This window comes from Rhinatrema bivittatum, chromosome 2 (genome assembly GCF_901001135.1).
Source record: "Rhinatrema bivittatum chromosome 2, aRhiBiv1.1, whole genome shotgun sequence".
In the NCBI taxonomy this organism is placed as follows: Eukaryota; Metazoa; Chordata; class Amphibia; order Gymnophiona; family Rhinatrematidae; genus Rhinatrema; species Rhinatrema bivittatum.
In genome coordinates, this window is record NC_042616.1 from 483,212,446 (window position 1) to 483,230,008 (window position 17,563).

Consider the following 17,563-nt stretch of genomic DNA (forward strand, 5'->3'; position numbering starts at 1 on the left):
TCAGGGGTGTAACTTCCCTATCTCTGGGTGGCCCACACATAGGGTTCCCCAATCCCTGTGGGCAAGACAGGCCCTGGTGTCCAATGAGGCTAATTAATAAAAATCTCAAAAAATCCCTTAAAATAGACCCAGAGGGAAAACTACACCAGACATGTTGTGTACTGGAAAGAGAATACCCTCCCGACCCTGGTCCAGATCCACAGGCTGGGCTAACCTGTTTTTAATGACTGGGCCTGGAAAAAAACAACAAAAGATAAACTTCTCTGCACCTCTGACCTCTCTGACAACCTAAAGGGACTGCCTCCCGAGCTCAGTTTGGAGAGCTCCTAAAATAAGGACTCTCAGGGAGACGGCCATTCCAGATTCCACAAGAGGAGAAGCTGATTTGAATGGTACCTCCCACTACTCTAACCTTTTCTCTATAGCTAAACTCAAGTCATATTAGTGGCAGGACTGGTGTCCCTGTCACATATGCAAATATATCTCATGCATATTCATTGTGGATATCCTGAAAACCAGACCTGTTTGTGGTACTTAATGTCCAGAGTTGCCTAGCCCAGAACTACCGTGTTTCCCCGATAGTAAGACACCCCTGATAGTAAGACGTAGTGGGAATTTTATGTCTTATATTGGAAAAAAAACCTGAGTGTTCAAAAAAAAATTATTTTTAAATACCTGTCGGAGGGCCGCGTGGGTCCAGGCGGCTGGCGGCGGGAGCCGGGTGGTCGCGTGTTAAATCTAGGCCGCGGGCGGGTGGGCGCTTGTTCCAGGCGGCGGCGGCGCTCAAGGCAGTCACACGTGCATGTGACTGCCTTGAGCGCCGAAAGCAGCCGGCAGCGGCAGCCGAAAGCAGCCGGCTCCTCCGCCTGGATGAATGAATTCATTCACTGCCGCAGCCCCCACCGGCAGCCCCCAGCGCCGAATCGCAGGGGTCGCACAGGCGCTGTGGGCCTGTGCGTGCATTCATTCACTGCCGGCAGTGAATGAATGCGCGCCTGTGCGACCCGGCCTAGATTTAACACGCGACCACCCGCCGCCCGCCGGCCGTCTCAAACTAACGCGCGTCCACCCGCCCCCGCCCCCCCGCCTCCGCCGCCGCCGCCTGGAACAAGCGCCCACCCGCCCGCGGCCTAGATTTAACACGCGACCACCCGGCTCCCGCCACCAGCCGCCTGGACCCACGCGGCCCTCCGACAGGTATTTAAAAATAATTTTTTTTTGAACACTCAGGTTTTTTTTCCAATATAAGACATACCCTGAAAGTAAGACATAGTGGGACTTTTGGGGGTAAAAAGAAAGTAAGACGCTGTCTTATATTCGGGGAAACACGGTAGAAGTATAGGAATACTGTAAATGCTTGTAAGAGGTATTTCTCATGCAACTAGATGAACTTGCTATGGCACCATGACACTGAATCAGGTACTAACAAATAAGGACAGCATCACTGAGGCTATGGTAAGGGATAACCTAGAATCCATTAATCACTATTACATTTGGTTCAATGTAAGCACTCAATCCGAACCAAAATTTGTAGCCTATTTTCTAATCTGCACTAATATTTATTTATTTATTTATTTATTTAGTATTTTTATATACCAACATCCGTTTGCACATCGCATCGGTTTACAAATAACTTGAAACTCGGACAGGGAATCTGTCAGTTAGGCATAACCTTTACAAGGAACCAAGATAAAATATCTGATACATGATAATGTTTAAGAAGTTAACTGGATAAATAGGTTAACTGAAAGATAAATGTATAACTAATATTCTATGTACAATATATACAGCGGGGTAAAGAACGGCAAAGGTGATTTTCAAAACGAGGAAGAGGAGGGAGGGGTAGGGGGTTTAAGAGGAAGATTGGGGGAAGGTTAATATTACGTTGATGGGTATTGGAGGTGTTACTGGAAGAAGTGGGAGAAGGTTATATTAAAGTTCAAAGAGTACAGAGGGAAGTGCATAAGCTTGGACATCTACAGTGTTGAAGATTTGGGGATAAGTAATCAAGGAGAGAGGGTAAAAGCATATTGGGAAAAACTAAAGCATATTATTCACAATGGGGAGTGGTATTAGAAGGAAAGGCCTGTAGAAATAGCCATGTTTTTAGGTTTTTTTTTTTAACTTGGGGGTGGAGATTTCTGTACGTAAATCTGGAGGCATGGAGTTCCAAAGAGTGGGGCCAGCCAGGGAGAAGGCCCTCTTGGTGGTGGAGGTAAGTTTGGTAGATTTGATTGATGGAAGGCAGAGCATTCCTTGATGGGAGGAACGGGTTGGTCGTGTGGAGGTGCGTATCATGAGAGGGGGATTGAGCCAGTGAAAGTTTTCATGTACGATACTTTTATGAATGAGGGATAGGGATTTGTATAGGATTCGTGATTTAATTGGTAGCCAGTGCAACTCCATGAGTGTTGGTGTAATATGGTCTCTTTTTCTGGAGTTTGTGAGGATGCGAGCTGAGGCGTTCTGAAGGAGTTGTAAAGGTTTGGTATAGGTATAAGGGAGGCCAAGAAGGAGGGCATTACAGTAGTCTAACTTTGAAAAAATAATAGACTGTAGAACAGTGCGAACGTCAGTGAAGTATAGCAGAGGTCGTAGTTTTTTATTGTTTGCAGTTTGAAGTAGCAGTCACTGAGGATGGATTTGATGAAAGGTTTAAGAGTAAGCTCATTGTCAATCAGGACACCCAGGCTTCGCATGTGGGTAGGGAAGGTAGTGGAGGAAAAGGATGGGGGAATGGAGGGTAACGGACGTTGAGAAGAGATGATGAGGAGTTCGGTTTTTTGAGGGTTAAGAGCAAGGTGCATGTCAGTGAGAAGTTATTTAATGGTGGTTAGGCATGATTCCCAGTTTTGGAGGGTGGTCTGAAGTGAGTTTGTAAAGGGGAAGAGAAGTTGAACATCATCTGCGTAGATGAAGTGTTTGATGCCAAGGTTGGTGAGGAGGTTGGTGAGGGGGAGCATGTAAATGTTAAATAGAGTGGAGGAGAGGGAGGAGCCTTGGGGGCACCTCTGTCAAGACTGATTGGGTCAGATTCGTTGTTGTCAATGGTGACTGTATAGTGACGATTTTGTAAGTAGGATTTTATCCAGGAGAGAGCAGTTCTAGAAATGCCAATGCTGATGAGGATGTTGATAAGGATGTTGTGATTAACAGTATCAAAGGCTGGGGAGATATCCAACATCACGAGAAGGTAGGACTTCCCGGTGTCCATTCCTTTGATTATAGTGTCTGATAGGAAGTAAGGTTTCGGTACTGAGGTGTTTCTGGAAACCATATTGTGTGGAGGGAAAGATGTTGTGTTGTTCGAGATAGTCAGATAGGCGGGAGTTGACAATTCTTTCTAGAATTTTGGATAGGAAGGGGAGATTGGAGATAGGTCTGAAGTTAGATAAATTAGAGGGATCGAGACTAGGTTTTTTGAGAATAGGTTTAACCACAGCTTGTTTTAGTGTGTTAGGGACTGTTCCTTGTTCCAGGGATCGGTTAAAGATCAAAGAGAGGGGTTTAGCAATTATTTTGGGAATAGATAGTAGGAGCTTGGTCGGGATGGTTTCAGAGGGGTGGGAGGAGGGTCTCATCTTTTTAAAGATGTTTTCTATTTCCAGGGAGGAGGAGGGTTCGAAAGAAGGGAGAGTGGTAGGATGGTGGGTAGTGAGAGGTATCACATTTTGGGAGTTGATGGAGAATTGTGCAGAGAGTGAAGAGACTTTGTTTTGAAAGAATTGGGCTAGTTCATTACATTGTTTTTTGGATGTCAGTTCTTGCGGTTGTGTTATGGCGGACCTGGTGAGGTTGGAGATTATAGTAAAGAGGGCCTTGAGATTGTATTGGAGGTTGTGTATCTTTAATATATATTTATTTTATATATTTAAGAACATAAGAACATAAGAAAATGCCATACTGGGTCAGACCAAGGGTCCATCAAGCCCAGCATCCTGTTTCCAACAGTGGCCAATCCAGGCCATAAGAACCTGGCAAGTACCCAAAAACTAAGTCTATTCCATGTAACCATTGCTAATGGCAGTGGCTATTCTCTAAGTGAACTTAATAGCAGGTAATGGACTTCTCCTCCAAGAACTTATCCAATCCTTTTTTAAACACAGCTATTCTAACTGCACGAACCACATTCTCTGGCAACAAATTCCAGAGTCTAATTGTGCGTTGAGTAAAAAAGAACTTTCTCCGATTAGTTTTAAATGTGCCCCATGCTAACTTCATGGAGTGTCCCCTAGTCCTTCTACTATCCGAAAGAGTAAATAACCGATTCACATCTACCCGTTCTAGACCTCTCATGATTTTAAACACCTCTATCATATCCCCCCCTCAGTCGTCTCTTCTCCAAGCTGAAAAGTCCTAACCTCTTTAGTCTTTCCTCATAGGGGAGTTGTTCCATTCCCCTTATCATTTTGGTAGCCCTTCTCTGTACCTTCTCCATCGCAATTCTATCTTTTTTGAGATGCGGCGACCAGAATTGTACACAGTATTCAAGGTGCGGTCTCACCATGGAGCGATACAGAGGCATTATGACATTTTCCGTTTTATTCACCATTCCTTTTCTAATAATTCCCAACATTCTGTTTGCTTTTTTGACTGCCGCAGCACACTGAACCGACGATTTCAATGTGTTATCCACTATGACACCTAGATCTTTTTCTTGGGTTGTAGCACCTAATATGGAACCCAACATCATGTAATTATAGCATGGGTTATTTTTCCCTATATGCATCACCTTGCACTTATCCACATTAAATTTCATCTGCCATTTGGATGCCCAATTTTCCAGTCTCACAAGGTCTTCCTGCAATTTATCACAATCTGCTTGTGATTTAACTACTCTGCACAATTTTGTGTCATCTGCAAATTTGATTATCTCACTCGTCGTATTTCTTTCCAGATCATTTATAAATATATTGAACAGTAAGGGTCCCAATACAGATCCCTGAGGCACTCCACTGTCCACTCCCTTCCACTGAGAAAATTGCCCATTTAATCCTACTCTCTGTTTCCTGTCTTTTAGCCAGTTTGCAATCCACGAAAGGACATCGCCACCTATCCCATGACTTTTTACTTTTCCTAGAAGCCTCTCATTTATTTTATTTTTATTTTATTTTATTTTTTAAAACATAATACTCACCAATATGCTGTGTTTTCTAGGAGTAGGGAGATATGTTCTATCAACTGGTAATGGGAGGGAGTGATTCTGGATCTGGTGTTTAAAAATGAGGACAGTGTTTCTGATGCTGTAGTGGATGATCTGGGATCCAATGACCAGTGGATGATGTAATTTAATATTAGAGCACAAGCAGTGAAGTTTTATTCAAAAAGATGAGAGAGAGAGAGAGAGAGAACTAGCTATAAGGCCCTTATACCTCTCTCTATGAGGCCCGCCTAGTAACTCGAGGTGAGGTTTAAGTAGTAGTATAGGGGTTAGGGGCCAATGACACAGATACCCTGTCACATGGTAAGGGCAAAGGGCCATCAGCGCCATTTTGATTAGTGGCAGTCGACGGCCCGGGAGCGGGAGATCGCTCCCGGGACTCCCACTGGACCACCAGGTACCTGTAAAAAGTTTTGGGGGGGGTCAGGAGGGTGGGGGAAGCTAAGGGATTAGTTTTAAAGGGTCGGGGTGGGTTTAGGGGTTATTTTTGTGTGCCGTTTTTCCTGCCCTCCCCCAAAACGATAAGAGAACCCCCACGAACAATTTAGTGGGGTTTTCCTATCGGTTTCGGGGAGCCCCCAATTTCTGACGATTTTGAAAATATTGCACGATATTTTCAATCGTCAGAAGCACGATTCACATCCCTAGCCGGTATATGCCACCACTTTTGCAGCATCATGGCCCTTTGCCATGCCGTGGCTTGCCACTTAGGGATGGCATATCTTTGGGGGACCTCCCCTTGAGGCATCTGTTGGGTCAGGGTCTGCTGCAGGGTGTGGAATCCTGGTTTGCTGGGGAAAGCAGATGTATAGGCTCCCTCATGCTTTGGAGAATGAGGGTTAAGACACTGGTCAGGTTGTTAATCGATGTTGCCACTGTGGTGAGAGCTTGTATGTGGGCTGCCATCTGGTTATGCAAGGCCTGGGGTTGACTGTTGACAGTCCTCCTCAGGTGCACTAGCTCTGCCCATATGTGGTGGAGGTGTACACAATGCCTCCTTTCTGTCTGGTCCATCTGCTCATGCATCAAGGGCTCTGTTGGTGTTGGCACTGGTGCTGTGCTGGGTGTGGTCAGAGCTGCTCTTTGGGCTTCCAAACATGGCATGATGGGGCTGGTGGGCTGCTCAGACTCAGTGCCTGCTATCTCCTGCTGGTGATGTGGTGTGCAGGAGGTGGGTTGCGCTGGATCGACTTCCTCCCATTGCAGGTTCAGATCGTCCATGAAGCCGGATATGTTGAGGCTTATATTGAGCGGGCTTGCTGAGCCAAGGGGTGCTAGCATCTGCATCTGCTGAGGAGGCTGGTGCTGTTGCTACTGCTCCTCCTCCTCCTTGCTGAACTGAGACTGTGCATCCAACAGTAGGGATGTGAATCGTTTTTCAACGATTAAAATTATCGTCCAATAATGTTTATATCGTCTTAAATCGTTATAGAACACGATACAATAGAAATTCTAACGATTTATCGTTAAAAATCGTTAAATCGTGTTAGTGCGCACTAACTCGAGTTAGTGCGCACTAACTCCCCGTTAGTGCGCACTAACTCGATTTAGTGCGCACTAACTGAAAATGATACAAATAAACACTTTCCAGGTCACTGAAGGTCAGTTAGGAAGGAATATGTGTTCCTATTGGCTGGCTGCCCTCTTATCTATTGATATTACCAAGGTTACCACTGAGGTGATGGTTGGGGGGATGGGAAATGGAACTGGAAACTAACGAACACCAACAGAAAATGAAACGAAGTGTTCACACTTCCCAGGTCAGTAAAGGTCACTTAGGAATGAATATGTATGTATGTATTCCTATTGGCTGGCTGTGCTCTTATCTATTGATGTTACCAATATGGTTGGGGGGATGTGAAATGGAAACAGTTGGAAGCTTGACAAAAAAAGTAATGTAATGATCAGCACTCACGTGACTAGAACTTGTTTGTTTATTATTTTTGTTAGCAGGCACCTGAAATGCTAGTGCATGTTGAATTTGCCAATCACTGTGCATTTTAGAAAGGTGGTCCTGGCTGGAACTGTACACAGTTCAAATATATGTAATTGATTGTTGGTAAGTGTATTTTTTAAGTAGCCACACTGGCACCAGTATGTTTACTTTTCCTCCTACTTAACTCACTAGCTCAGCTTTGTAAGAAGGGCTTCTCTGCTTGTGTGTTGTTTTTGTTTGGTGTGAGGAGAGCAGAAACATCAGATCTTTATTCAATCTACTACAGTCATCTCTTACAGTGCCCTATCCCTATTAATACCAGGAGTGTTGTGATCTTCCTGCACACAGTGCCCTAACCCTGATACCAGTCTGAGACAGCTCCCTCCCTGCATTACTAGTGAGAGGCTGGCTTCACAGACAGGGGGGAGCTGCCTGACCCTCACTCCTGACTTCCCCCATGTCCCAGCTAGTGAATGGTGTGTGGGTGAGGGGGGGGGGGGAGGATGGTGAAGTCTGAGACAGCTCCCTCCCTGCATTACTAGTGAGAGGCTGGCTTCACAGACAGGGGGGAGCTGCCTGACCCTCACTCCTGACTTCCCCCATGTCCCAGCTAGTGAATGGTGTGTGGGTGAGGGGGGGGGGGGAGGATGGTGAAGTCTGAGACAGCTCCCTCCCTGCATTACTAGTGAGAGGCTGGCTTCACAGACAGGGGGGAGCTGCCTGACCCTCACTCCTGACTTCCCCCATGTCCCAGCTAGTGAATGGTGTGTGGGTGAGGGGGGGGGGGGGGAGGATGGTGAAGTCTGAGACAGCTCCCTCCCTGCATTACTAGTGAGAGGCTGGCTTCGCAGACAGGGGGGAGCTGCCTGACCCTCACTCCTGACTTCCCCCATGTCCCAGCTAGTGAATGGTGTGTGGGTGAGGGGGGGGGGGGAGGATGGTGAAGTCTGAGACAGCTCCCTCCCTGCATTACTAGTGAGAGGCTGGCTTCACAGACAGGGGGGAGCTGCCTGACCCTCACTCCTGACTTCCCCATGTCCCAGCTAGTGAATGGTGTGTGGGTGAGGGGGGGGGGAGGATGGTGAAGTCTGAGACAGCTCCCTCCCTGCATTACTAGTGAGAGGCTGGCTTCACAGACAGGGGGGAGCTGCCTGACCCTCACTCCTGACTTCCCCATGTCCCAGCTAGGGAATGGTGGGTGGGTGAGGGGGGGGGGGGGGAGGATGGTTAAGTCTGAGACAGCTCCCTCCCTGCATTACTAGTGAGAGGCTGGCTTCGCAGACAGGGGGGAGCTGCCTGACCCTCACTCCTGACTTCCCCCATGTCCCAGCTAGTGAATGGTGTGTGGGTGAGGGGGGGGGGGAGGATGGTGAAGTCTGAGACAGCTCCCTCCCTGCATTACTAGTGAGAGGCTGGCTTCACAGACAGGGGGGAGCTGCCTGACCCTCACTCCTGACTTCCCCCATGTCCCAGCTAGTGAATGGTGTGTGGGTGAGGGGGGGGGGGGGAGGATGGTGAAGTCTGAGACAGCTCCCTCCCTGCATTACTAGTGAGAGGCTGGCTTCACAGACAGGGGGGAGCTGCCTGTCCCTCACTCCTGACTTCCCCCATGTCCCAGCTAGTGAATGGTGTGTGGGTGAGGGGGGGGGGTGGATGGTGAAGTCTGAGACAGCTCCCTCCCTGCATTACTAGTGAGAGGCTGGCTTCACAGACAGGGGGGAGCTGCCTGACCCTCACTCCTGACTTCCCCCATGTCCCAGCTAGTGAATGGTGTGTGGGTGAGGGGGGGGGGGGAGGATGGTGAAGTCTGAGACAGCTCCCTCCCTGCATTACTAGTGAGAGGCTGGCTTTGCAGACAGGGGGGAGCTGCCTGACCCTCACTCCTGACTTCCCCCATGTCCCAGCTAGTGAATGGTGTGTGGGTGAGGGGGGGGGGGAGGATGGTGAAGTCTGAGACAGCTCCCTCCCTGCATTACTAGTGAGAGGCTGGCTTCACAGACAGGGGGGAGCTGCCTGACCCTCACTCCTGACTTCCCCCATGTCCCAGCTAGTGAATGGTGTGTGGGTGAGGGGGGGGGGGAGGATGGTGAAGTCTGAGACAGCTCCCTCTCTGCATTACTAGTGAGAGGCTGGCTTCACAGACAGGGGGGAGCTGCCTGTCCCTCACTCCTTACTTCCCCCATGTCCCAGCTAGTGAATGGTGTGTGGGTGAGGGGGGGTGGGGTGGATGGTGAAGTCTGAGACAGCTCCCTCCCTGCATTACTAGTGAGAGGCTGGCTTCACAGACAGGGGGGAGCTGCCTGACCCTCACTCCTGACTTCCCCCATGTCCCAGCTAGTGAATGGTGTGTGGGTAAGGGGGGGGGGGGGGGGGAGGATGGTAAAGTCTGAGACAGCTCCCTCCCTGCATTACTAGTGAGAGGCTGGCTTCACAGACAGGGGGGAGCTGCCTGACCCTCACTCCTCCGGGGTATTGTGATCTTCCTGCACACAGTGCCCTATCCCTGATACCAGGGGTGTTGTGATCTTCCTGCATGCAGTGCCCTATCCCTATTAATACCAGGAGTGTTGTGATCTTCCTGCATGCAGTGCCCTATCCCTATTAATACCAGGAGTGTTGTGATCTTCCTGCATGCAGTGCCCTATCCCTGATATCGGGATGTGTGCAAGAAGATCACAACACCCCCGGTATCAGGAATAGGGCACTGTGTGCAGGAAGATCACAACACCCCCAGTATCAGGAATAGGGCACTGTGTGCAGGAAGATCACAACACCCCTGGTATTAGGGATAGGGCACTGTGTGCAGGAAGATCACAACACTCCTGGTATTAATAGGGATAGGGCACTGTGTGCAGGAAGATCACAATACCCCTGGTATCAGGGTTAGGGCACAAGTTCTAGTCACATTGACTGATCACATTACTTGTTTTGTCAAGCTACCAACTGTTTCCATTTCCCATCCCCCATATACTGTCAGTAGGAAACTTGGTAACATGAATAAATAAGAGGGCGGCCAATAGGAATACATATTCATTCCTAAACTGACCTTAACTGACCTGAAAAGTGTCAAATTGTATCATTTTCAGTTAGTGCGCACTAACTCCCGTTAGTGCGCACTAATCGGAAAAAACGATTTTTAACGATTTTTTAACTAAAAAATCGTGCCTAAGACGATTTTCTTGCCCTGCCACACGATTTCTATCGTTAAGACGATATGGAAAACGATTCACATCCCTATCCAACAGTAAGGGGCCATGGAAAACTGCTGCAGTGCTTCTCATCCTTGGGGCTTGACTGCTGGCCCCTGAGGCTTCATGGCTGGTGCCATGGTGAGAGCTTTGGAAACAAAGAAGACATAAGTACCAATGCTAAGAAGTAATCATGTATTGTTTAGCATCAGATGCACATTTTGCATCAAGCAATGTGAGCATCTTATGCCAAATTCTATGGATAACTGCAGCATCCTTGTCATTTACAGGTGGCTGCCAGCTCCAATTCGCGAAGTGTCCATTCACTCATCCATGCCCTTAAAGACATCCTGTCTCAGCTGTTGGATGAGGTGCTCCTCCATTGGTGTCAGTATGATGGGACAAGGGATTCCTCCTCAGGTCTGATGTATATACTTGCTGTGGTTAGCCACCTTGCTTTTCAGTTGGGCCTTGATGTCACCGTACCTGTGGGCCACCTGTTCTGCACTCTGTTTCACACCGCTGCACCTGGATAAGACCTGGGCAATAGTGTACCAGATCTGGCCCTTGGCTGCCCTTGATATCTTGGCCGCATGGTTGCCGAACAGCATTCCATAATTTTCTAGGATCCCTGCAATGATCATTTCATTGTCCTCCATGCTCAACTTCAAAGCCCTCAGACAAGTGTGCCCTGTTGCCTGGCTGCCAGAATGAGGATTCCACTTTCTCTTCCGGAGAGGTGTCCTCCCTTTTCTCGTTCTCACTCCCATGCCTCTCTCCGCTCACCTGCCCTACTAACTCCTATCCCATCTGCCCTCTCTCCATACTAGCCTGCCATCTTCCTCCCTCCATACTCACCTGCTTAATCTCTTCCCCCTTCCCCCTTCCTTCCTGCCTATCTCTACTTCTATCCCTGTCCCTACTCCTAGCACTCCTGCCCTTGTCCTCCCTCCTCCTCTCCTCCCTCCTCCACACGCTCCATTCTCTCCACTCCTCACTCCTCCACACCAGCACCACACCATTACCACCACTCCTCCTCAATCTTCCACACTAAAAGACAGACAAACTAACAAAACATTTACTCCAACAAAGAAGACAAAAGACCAAGGTAAATGTAAACAGATGACAACAGAAGGCCAGAGAACACATTCAGGTAATCGATTCTAAATAAGCTCCTACTCCCACTATCCAACTGACCAACTCTCCTCTCCTCTCTCCAATGCCTGGCACACTCTCAAAGAGGCAGCTGCAGGAAGCCAGTATATATAAACAAAAAAAATAATGCACCCATTTAAATCAACACGCGCTCCGCTGATGTAACGCGATAACATATTGCTCTTTGCGAAAATTTCCTATGCAATGTGGTAGATAGGAAATTAGCCTAACCACATGCATTTTTTATTGCAGGCACTATTTTTGCTATATTTATAGCAATTTGATGAATCTAGGCCTCAGTGTTTAATGCATGTTATATTTTCTTAGTAGCTAGTACTTCTGATGTTACTGGACATGGCTGCTTACTTTTTGCTCTTGGTTTTAATCTTTAAGTAATATTAATTTTTTATGCCATTTTTGTATATATTATTCTATAATTAGTCATTTTTAAGCTACACGTATTTTAGCTGATATTAGCCATTATTATTTATATTTTACTATTTTATTGTATTTTCTGTTTTCATTGACTGTACACCATTGTGATGGTTTTACTACTGATGTGATGGTTTAAAAAAAACAAATAAACCATAAACCATATTATATTTATTATTCTACCTATTATTTATTGCTTTGTATTACTATCCTGTTTGTTATGTATTGCTATTTTTTGCATATTGTTTATATTGTATTTTTTTTACCGCACTTCATACATAATACTTAGAAACATAGAAACATGATAGCAGAAAAAGACCATTATGGCCTATCAAATCTGTCCATCCAAACCAATTATTCAGATTTACAATCCTTACCACTCACTCAGAGATCCTTTGTATTTATCCTATACTTTCTTGAATTCAGATACTGTCCTTGTCTCGGCCACCTCTACAAGGGGATGTTCAATGCATTCATTACCATCTTTGTAAAAAATACCCCTTTCACCTTTATCCCATGACCCCCTTTCACCTTCATCCCATGACCACTCATTTTAGAGCCTCCTTTCCTTTGAAAAAAGCCTGCCTCCTGTGCACGGAAAGCTTGGAGATATTTAAATGTCTCATATCTCCTCTATCCTGCCTTTTCCCTAGGGTATACATATTTAGATCTTTAAATCTCTCCCTATATGTTTTAGAACAAAGACCACTGACTATTTTAGGCCCAGACAGTCCATGCGACAGTCCATGCGACAGTCCATGCGACTATTTTAGTAGCCATCTTCTGGATTGACTCTTATTGGTTTATATCCTTTTGAAGATGCAGTCTCCAGAACTGTATACAGCAGTGATAGCAAACTCCAGTCCTATAATGCCACAAACAGGCCAGGTATTCAGGATATCTACAATGCATATACATGAGAAAGATTTGCATGCACTGCCTCCATTGTGTGCAAATCTATCTCATGTATATGCATTGTGGATATCCTGAAAACCTGACCTGTTTGAGCACTCGAGGACTGGAGTTCACCATCACTGGTATACAGTATTCCAACTGAGTATGGTTAAATCCTTCCTCATGTTTTCCAAACCTTCCTGGCTGTCTACCCTGCTGCATATTCTGTTATCTCTGGAAAAAAGACAAATCTGTCCTGATAATCCTTCCACAATGTTGCTCATGAAAATGTAAAGAAGAGGTCCAAGAGTACTCTGAGGCACACCACTATTAATGTCCCTCTCCTCAGAGTGAATTCCATTTATCACTACCCTTTGTCATATCCAACTCAACCAATTTCTAACTCAGTCAGTCACTTTAGGACCAATAAAAAGGACACTCAATGTGTTTGTATGTTGTCTATGCGAAACTACATCAAAGGCCTTACTGAAATTCCTGATCCAATTCTTTGGTCACCAAATCTGGTCAATTTTCTGGTTACCAAATCAAAGAAATGTATTAAGAACATAAGAAATTGCCATGCTGGGTCAGACCAAGGGTCCATCAAGCCCAGCATCCTGTTTCCAACAGAGGCCAAACCAGGCCTCTGTTGGAAACAGGCCTCTGTTGGCAATTACCCAAACCAGGCCTCTGTTGGCAATTACCCAAACACTAAGACATTAGTCGTATATGTTTTACTTTTGTATGGTCCAGCTCCTGGTCTCATCTTATCTCATCCTGCTGCTGCCTCCATGCTACTTTGTCTTCTCCTGAGGCTTCTGTCTTCATGCTTCTGTGTCTTCTCCTGGGGCTCCTGCTGCCATGCTATGTTTTTTGGTCCTGGTCCTACTGCCTTCTTGTTGAACTCTGCTGCAATGGCCCTGAGGCTGTCCCCCCTTTGAGTGCACTCTTTCAACATGGACTGTCTGGGCCTTTTTCTTGCCATCACATAGTTGTGCTGCTATCAGCTCTAACATTAGAACTCTGCTGTAGCTATTAGGTTGCCACTTCCGCTTTGAGGCCTAGGCTTAGGCTAAAGTGCCAGTGTTGTGCTAGGTCATAGGCTGCAGCTCCTGCTTTGGGCCTCGGCCTATGCCTTTGGTGAGGCCCCAGCCTGGGCTTAGACCCAATGCATTTTCTTTTCAAATGAATTCAATGAATAAGGTTTATTTAATTCCAGGGATCCAAATTTGTTTTGGGGTCCTCAAATGAATTGAATTTGCCTTATTTATCATGTTTTTGAAATCTGTCTGGAACAAATGAACATACCTACTGAGCATTTGCAAGGGGCATTGGAAGAACGAGAAGCTAAAAATTCATATGATGAGGCTGGCATGTTTTGATTGGTGGCAGGAAGCTTACTAAAATAAACAGAAATCTGTCAATGCTGGGTTGAAAGATATGTTTGAAAGGACTAAAAAGAATTTGACATCCATAATGGCTCAGATGATTTACGTGCAAAAATTTAGAAATCTGAGGGGTTTCGGGGTGGCAACCTAGCTCCAGCAAGGTATTCAGCTACTTTACTGTATCCAGTGAAGCAGCTAGAAACTCTGAATAAGCTTACAGGTCCAGTTTCCTCTATGTTGGAACCAGCAATGTGGGAATTTGTCCTATTCATATTTTGTTGGTCTCTCTACTTCTACTTGTGTGTATCCCATTGAACTGTATCTTTCTCATGTGCACAAAGTTCTTTGGGCCAAGGGAAATAATAATGTGGTTCATTTGCATATTGACCCTGTTGTAATTTCTATTAATGATCTGAAAAGAAAACTGCTTCACTTGCTTCAAAATCTAAACAAGGATACAACAGAGACAAGGCCCTAAATCTACATGTAATGCCATCTGCACAAAGATAATTATTACTTAAAGGGGCTTCAGCAAGATGGCAACTCTATGGCTTCAAATAAAGGCAAACACCTGTCTTCTCTATCATAAATCCCAAGAATAATACTTTTTGAGTGCTTTTTTTTTAAGTTTGTGCAACAATTTTATACTATACTGAAAAGTGATTTTGAACAAAGTCCACTTATAAAGACACTAACACTTCAAAACTAGTTTTATTTATTTATTTGAAGCTTTTTTATACCGATGTTTGAAGAACATCACATCGGTTTACATGTAACAGGTAGAAAAATACATTATAACATTTTGGAACAAACAAGGTAACAGGAGGTATAATGAACATGGATTATACATGTTCCAAAAATAACCTCACACTTGACACCTGCTGGTGTAATAGACAATGATTTGTTACAATTAATTTGCATGGATGAAGGACATTGCTAACCAGCTGGAATTGACACGTTAACACAACTATCTCTATTTGATATCATTCCTTGCTATATTGTAGACAATGTAAGATTAGGGAGCCACCGCCTTAAAACCAATAAGCTAATAGACTGGCCAAGTTAGTCTATTAGTCAGTTTGGCAGCTTCAAGAATGTAGACAGCTTAACTAGGATGCAAGGTGGACAGGGAATAAAATAGCAGGAAACACATGTCCCAATGCTCAGAATGAAATCCTCTGGTATATGAGGGAAACTCTGTATGCTATGATTCTGGCTGCTATGCAGCCTCCTTACCATCAAAAGTCCTCCATGAGCACTCTCCCCTGGCTGGCCCAGCTTTCCTTGCCTGCCTGTCCTACTCTAAGACTCTAATATTTATCCCTGCCTAGCCCACGCCTTGGTTCTTCAGCATCAAGTTCCTTTGGGCTCCCTAATCTAGCCACATGTTTCTTGCCTTGCTCTGAGGTCTGATGGCCTTCTGGTTTCCTACTTGTCTTGCTCTGTGACCTACTGCCTTTCTGGTTCCCTCCTTGCCTAGAGGCCTATCCTAAGCCTTCTATATCCCTTGCACTTCCTGGTCTCCCCCTTGAGGCTTGGCCTTGTCCTCTGTTTTCTTGCCCCTGCCTTTCCCTTGGGGCTTCTCTTACTTCGTTGCCTTCAAGCATTCTGTGTTTCATGTTCAGTGTAGTTCTTGTCTTAGTTTGTCCTGTCTTGTCTTAGTCTGTCTTCTTAGTCCCGGTTCCCTTCCTCCAATACCACACTTACCTGCATCCAGCACCATGCTTATCATATTCATTACCACACTTACCACCATTCTTCTGTGTTCTGGTTACACCCATACCTGTACCCATTTCCAGTGCTCTAGCTCCACACTTAACCGCACCCACTTCTACGCATACCCACACTCTGTTCCAGTGTTCCTGAAGTTCATCCTTACCTCCATGCACCTCAGTCTGTTCCAGAGACTCAGCCCAGGCTGCACCTCGGAAAGTGTACAGAAAAGCACTGGGAAAGTGTACAGAAAAGCAGAAAACTGCTTTTCTGTACACCCTCCGACTTAATATCATAGCGATATTAAGTCGGAGGCCCCAAAATTTAAAAAAATTGAAATTTAAAAAAAATTAAAAATCAGCCCGCGGGTCAGAAGATAGACACTCAATTAGGCCGGTGTCCATTTTCCAAACCCGTGGCTGTCAGCGGGTTTGAGAACCAACGCCGGCAAAATTGAGCGTCGGCTGTCAAACCCGCTGACAGCCGCCGTTCTTGTCAAAAGGAGGTGCTAGGGACGCGCTAGTGTCTCTAGTGCCTCTTTTTATCATGGGCCCTCATTTAAATACTGGATTGCATGCCCAGAAGAGTGGCCTGGGTGCACGTTGGGAGAACGGGCGCTCGCCTCAGAGCGACGGCTCTCCCGCCTGAGTGTGAGCAGGGTTCAGCCTCACCAAGGAGTAGCTAGCTGAAAGTAGCTAGCTGAAAACATGGGGGTGAGCATGAGTAAGGAAATGTTTCTAAATGCATCAACTGGGGGAAACAAGATTGCCTATTGAGCTTATCTGTCAAGCAGGTGAGAATAACAGGATGCTCCTGGATGCGGCGATCATGCAGCTATCACCACGTCATAAGACGCGATTCCTCGATGTATGGGACGTCTATTTGCAGTCTCTTCCGCAATGTGTTCGCAGTGCTATCCTGAATGAGTGATCTCGTGTGGATGCCCTTGACTACTACTTCATACTAGTCAACTTTGCTGGATGACTTTGGTTTTCTTTGCTCTTCATTTGTTCTCATCTGTGGACAATGGACTGTGTCCGTGGATTGGGGGTGGTGGGGTTGGGGGAAGGTTGGGTTAGGGGAGAAAAATGATAGTTGGACCTTTTGTGCTTACTGTTGGGGGGCAGTGGTTCAGAGTCACACCACTCTCCCCTTGATTTGCTTGTGTAAATTCTTATAAAATAATAAAAACCGTTTAACATAAAAAAAATCATTAAAGATTAAAAGATGGCCATTGCCAATATAACCCCTATATTTAAAAAGGGATCCAGGGGTGATCTGGGAAACTATAGACCGGTGAGCCAGACTTCAGTGCCGGGAAAAATCATGGAAACTGTTATAAAGAATAAAATCACAAAACATTTAGATAGACATGATTTAATGGGACACAGCCAGCATGGATTTACCCAAGGGAAGTCTTGCCTTACAAATCTTCTACATTTTTTTGAAGGGCTGAATAAACATGTGGACAAAGGTGAACCAGTAGATGTGGTGTATTTGGATTTTCAGAAGGCGTTCAACAAAGTCCCAGATGAGAGGCTTCTAAGAAAACTAAAACTTCTTAGTGTTTGGGTAATTGTCAGGTTCTTATGGCCTGGATTGGCCACTGTTGGAAACAGGATGCTGGGCTTGATGGACCCTTGGTCTGACCCAGTATGGCAATTTCTTATGTTCTTATGTTCTTATTTAACTTGCA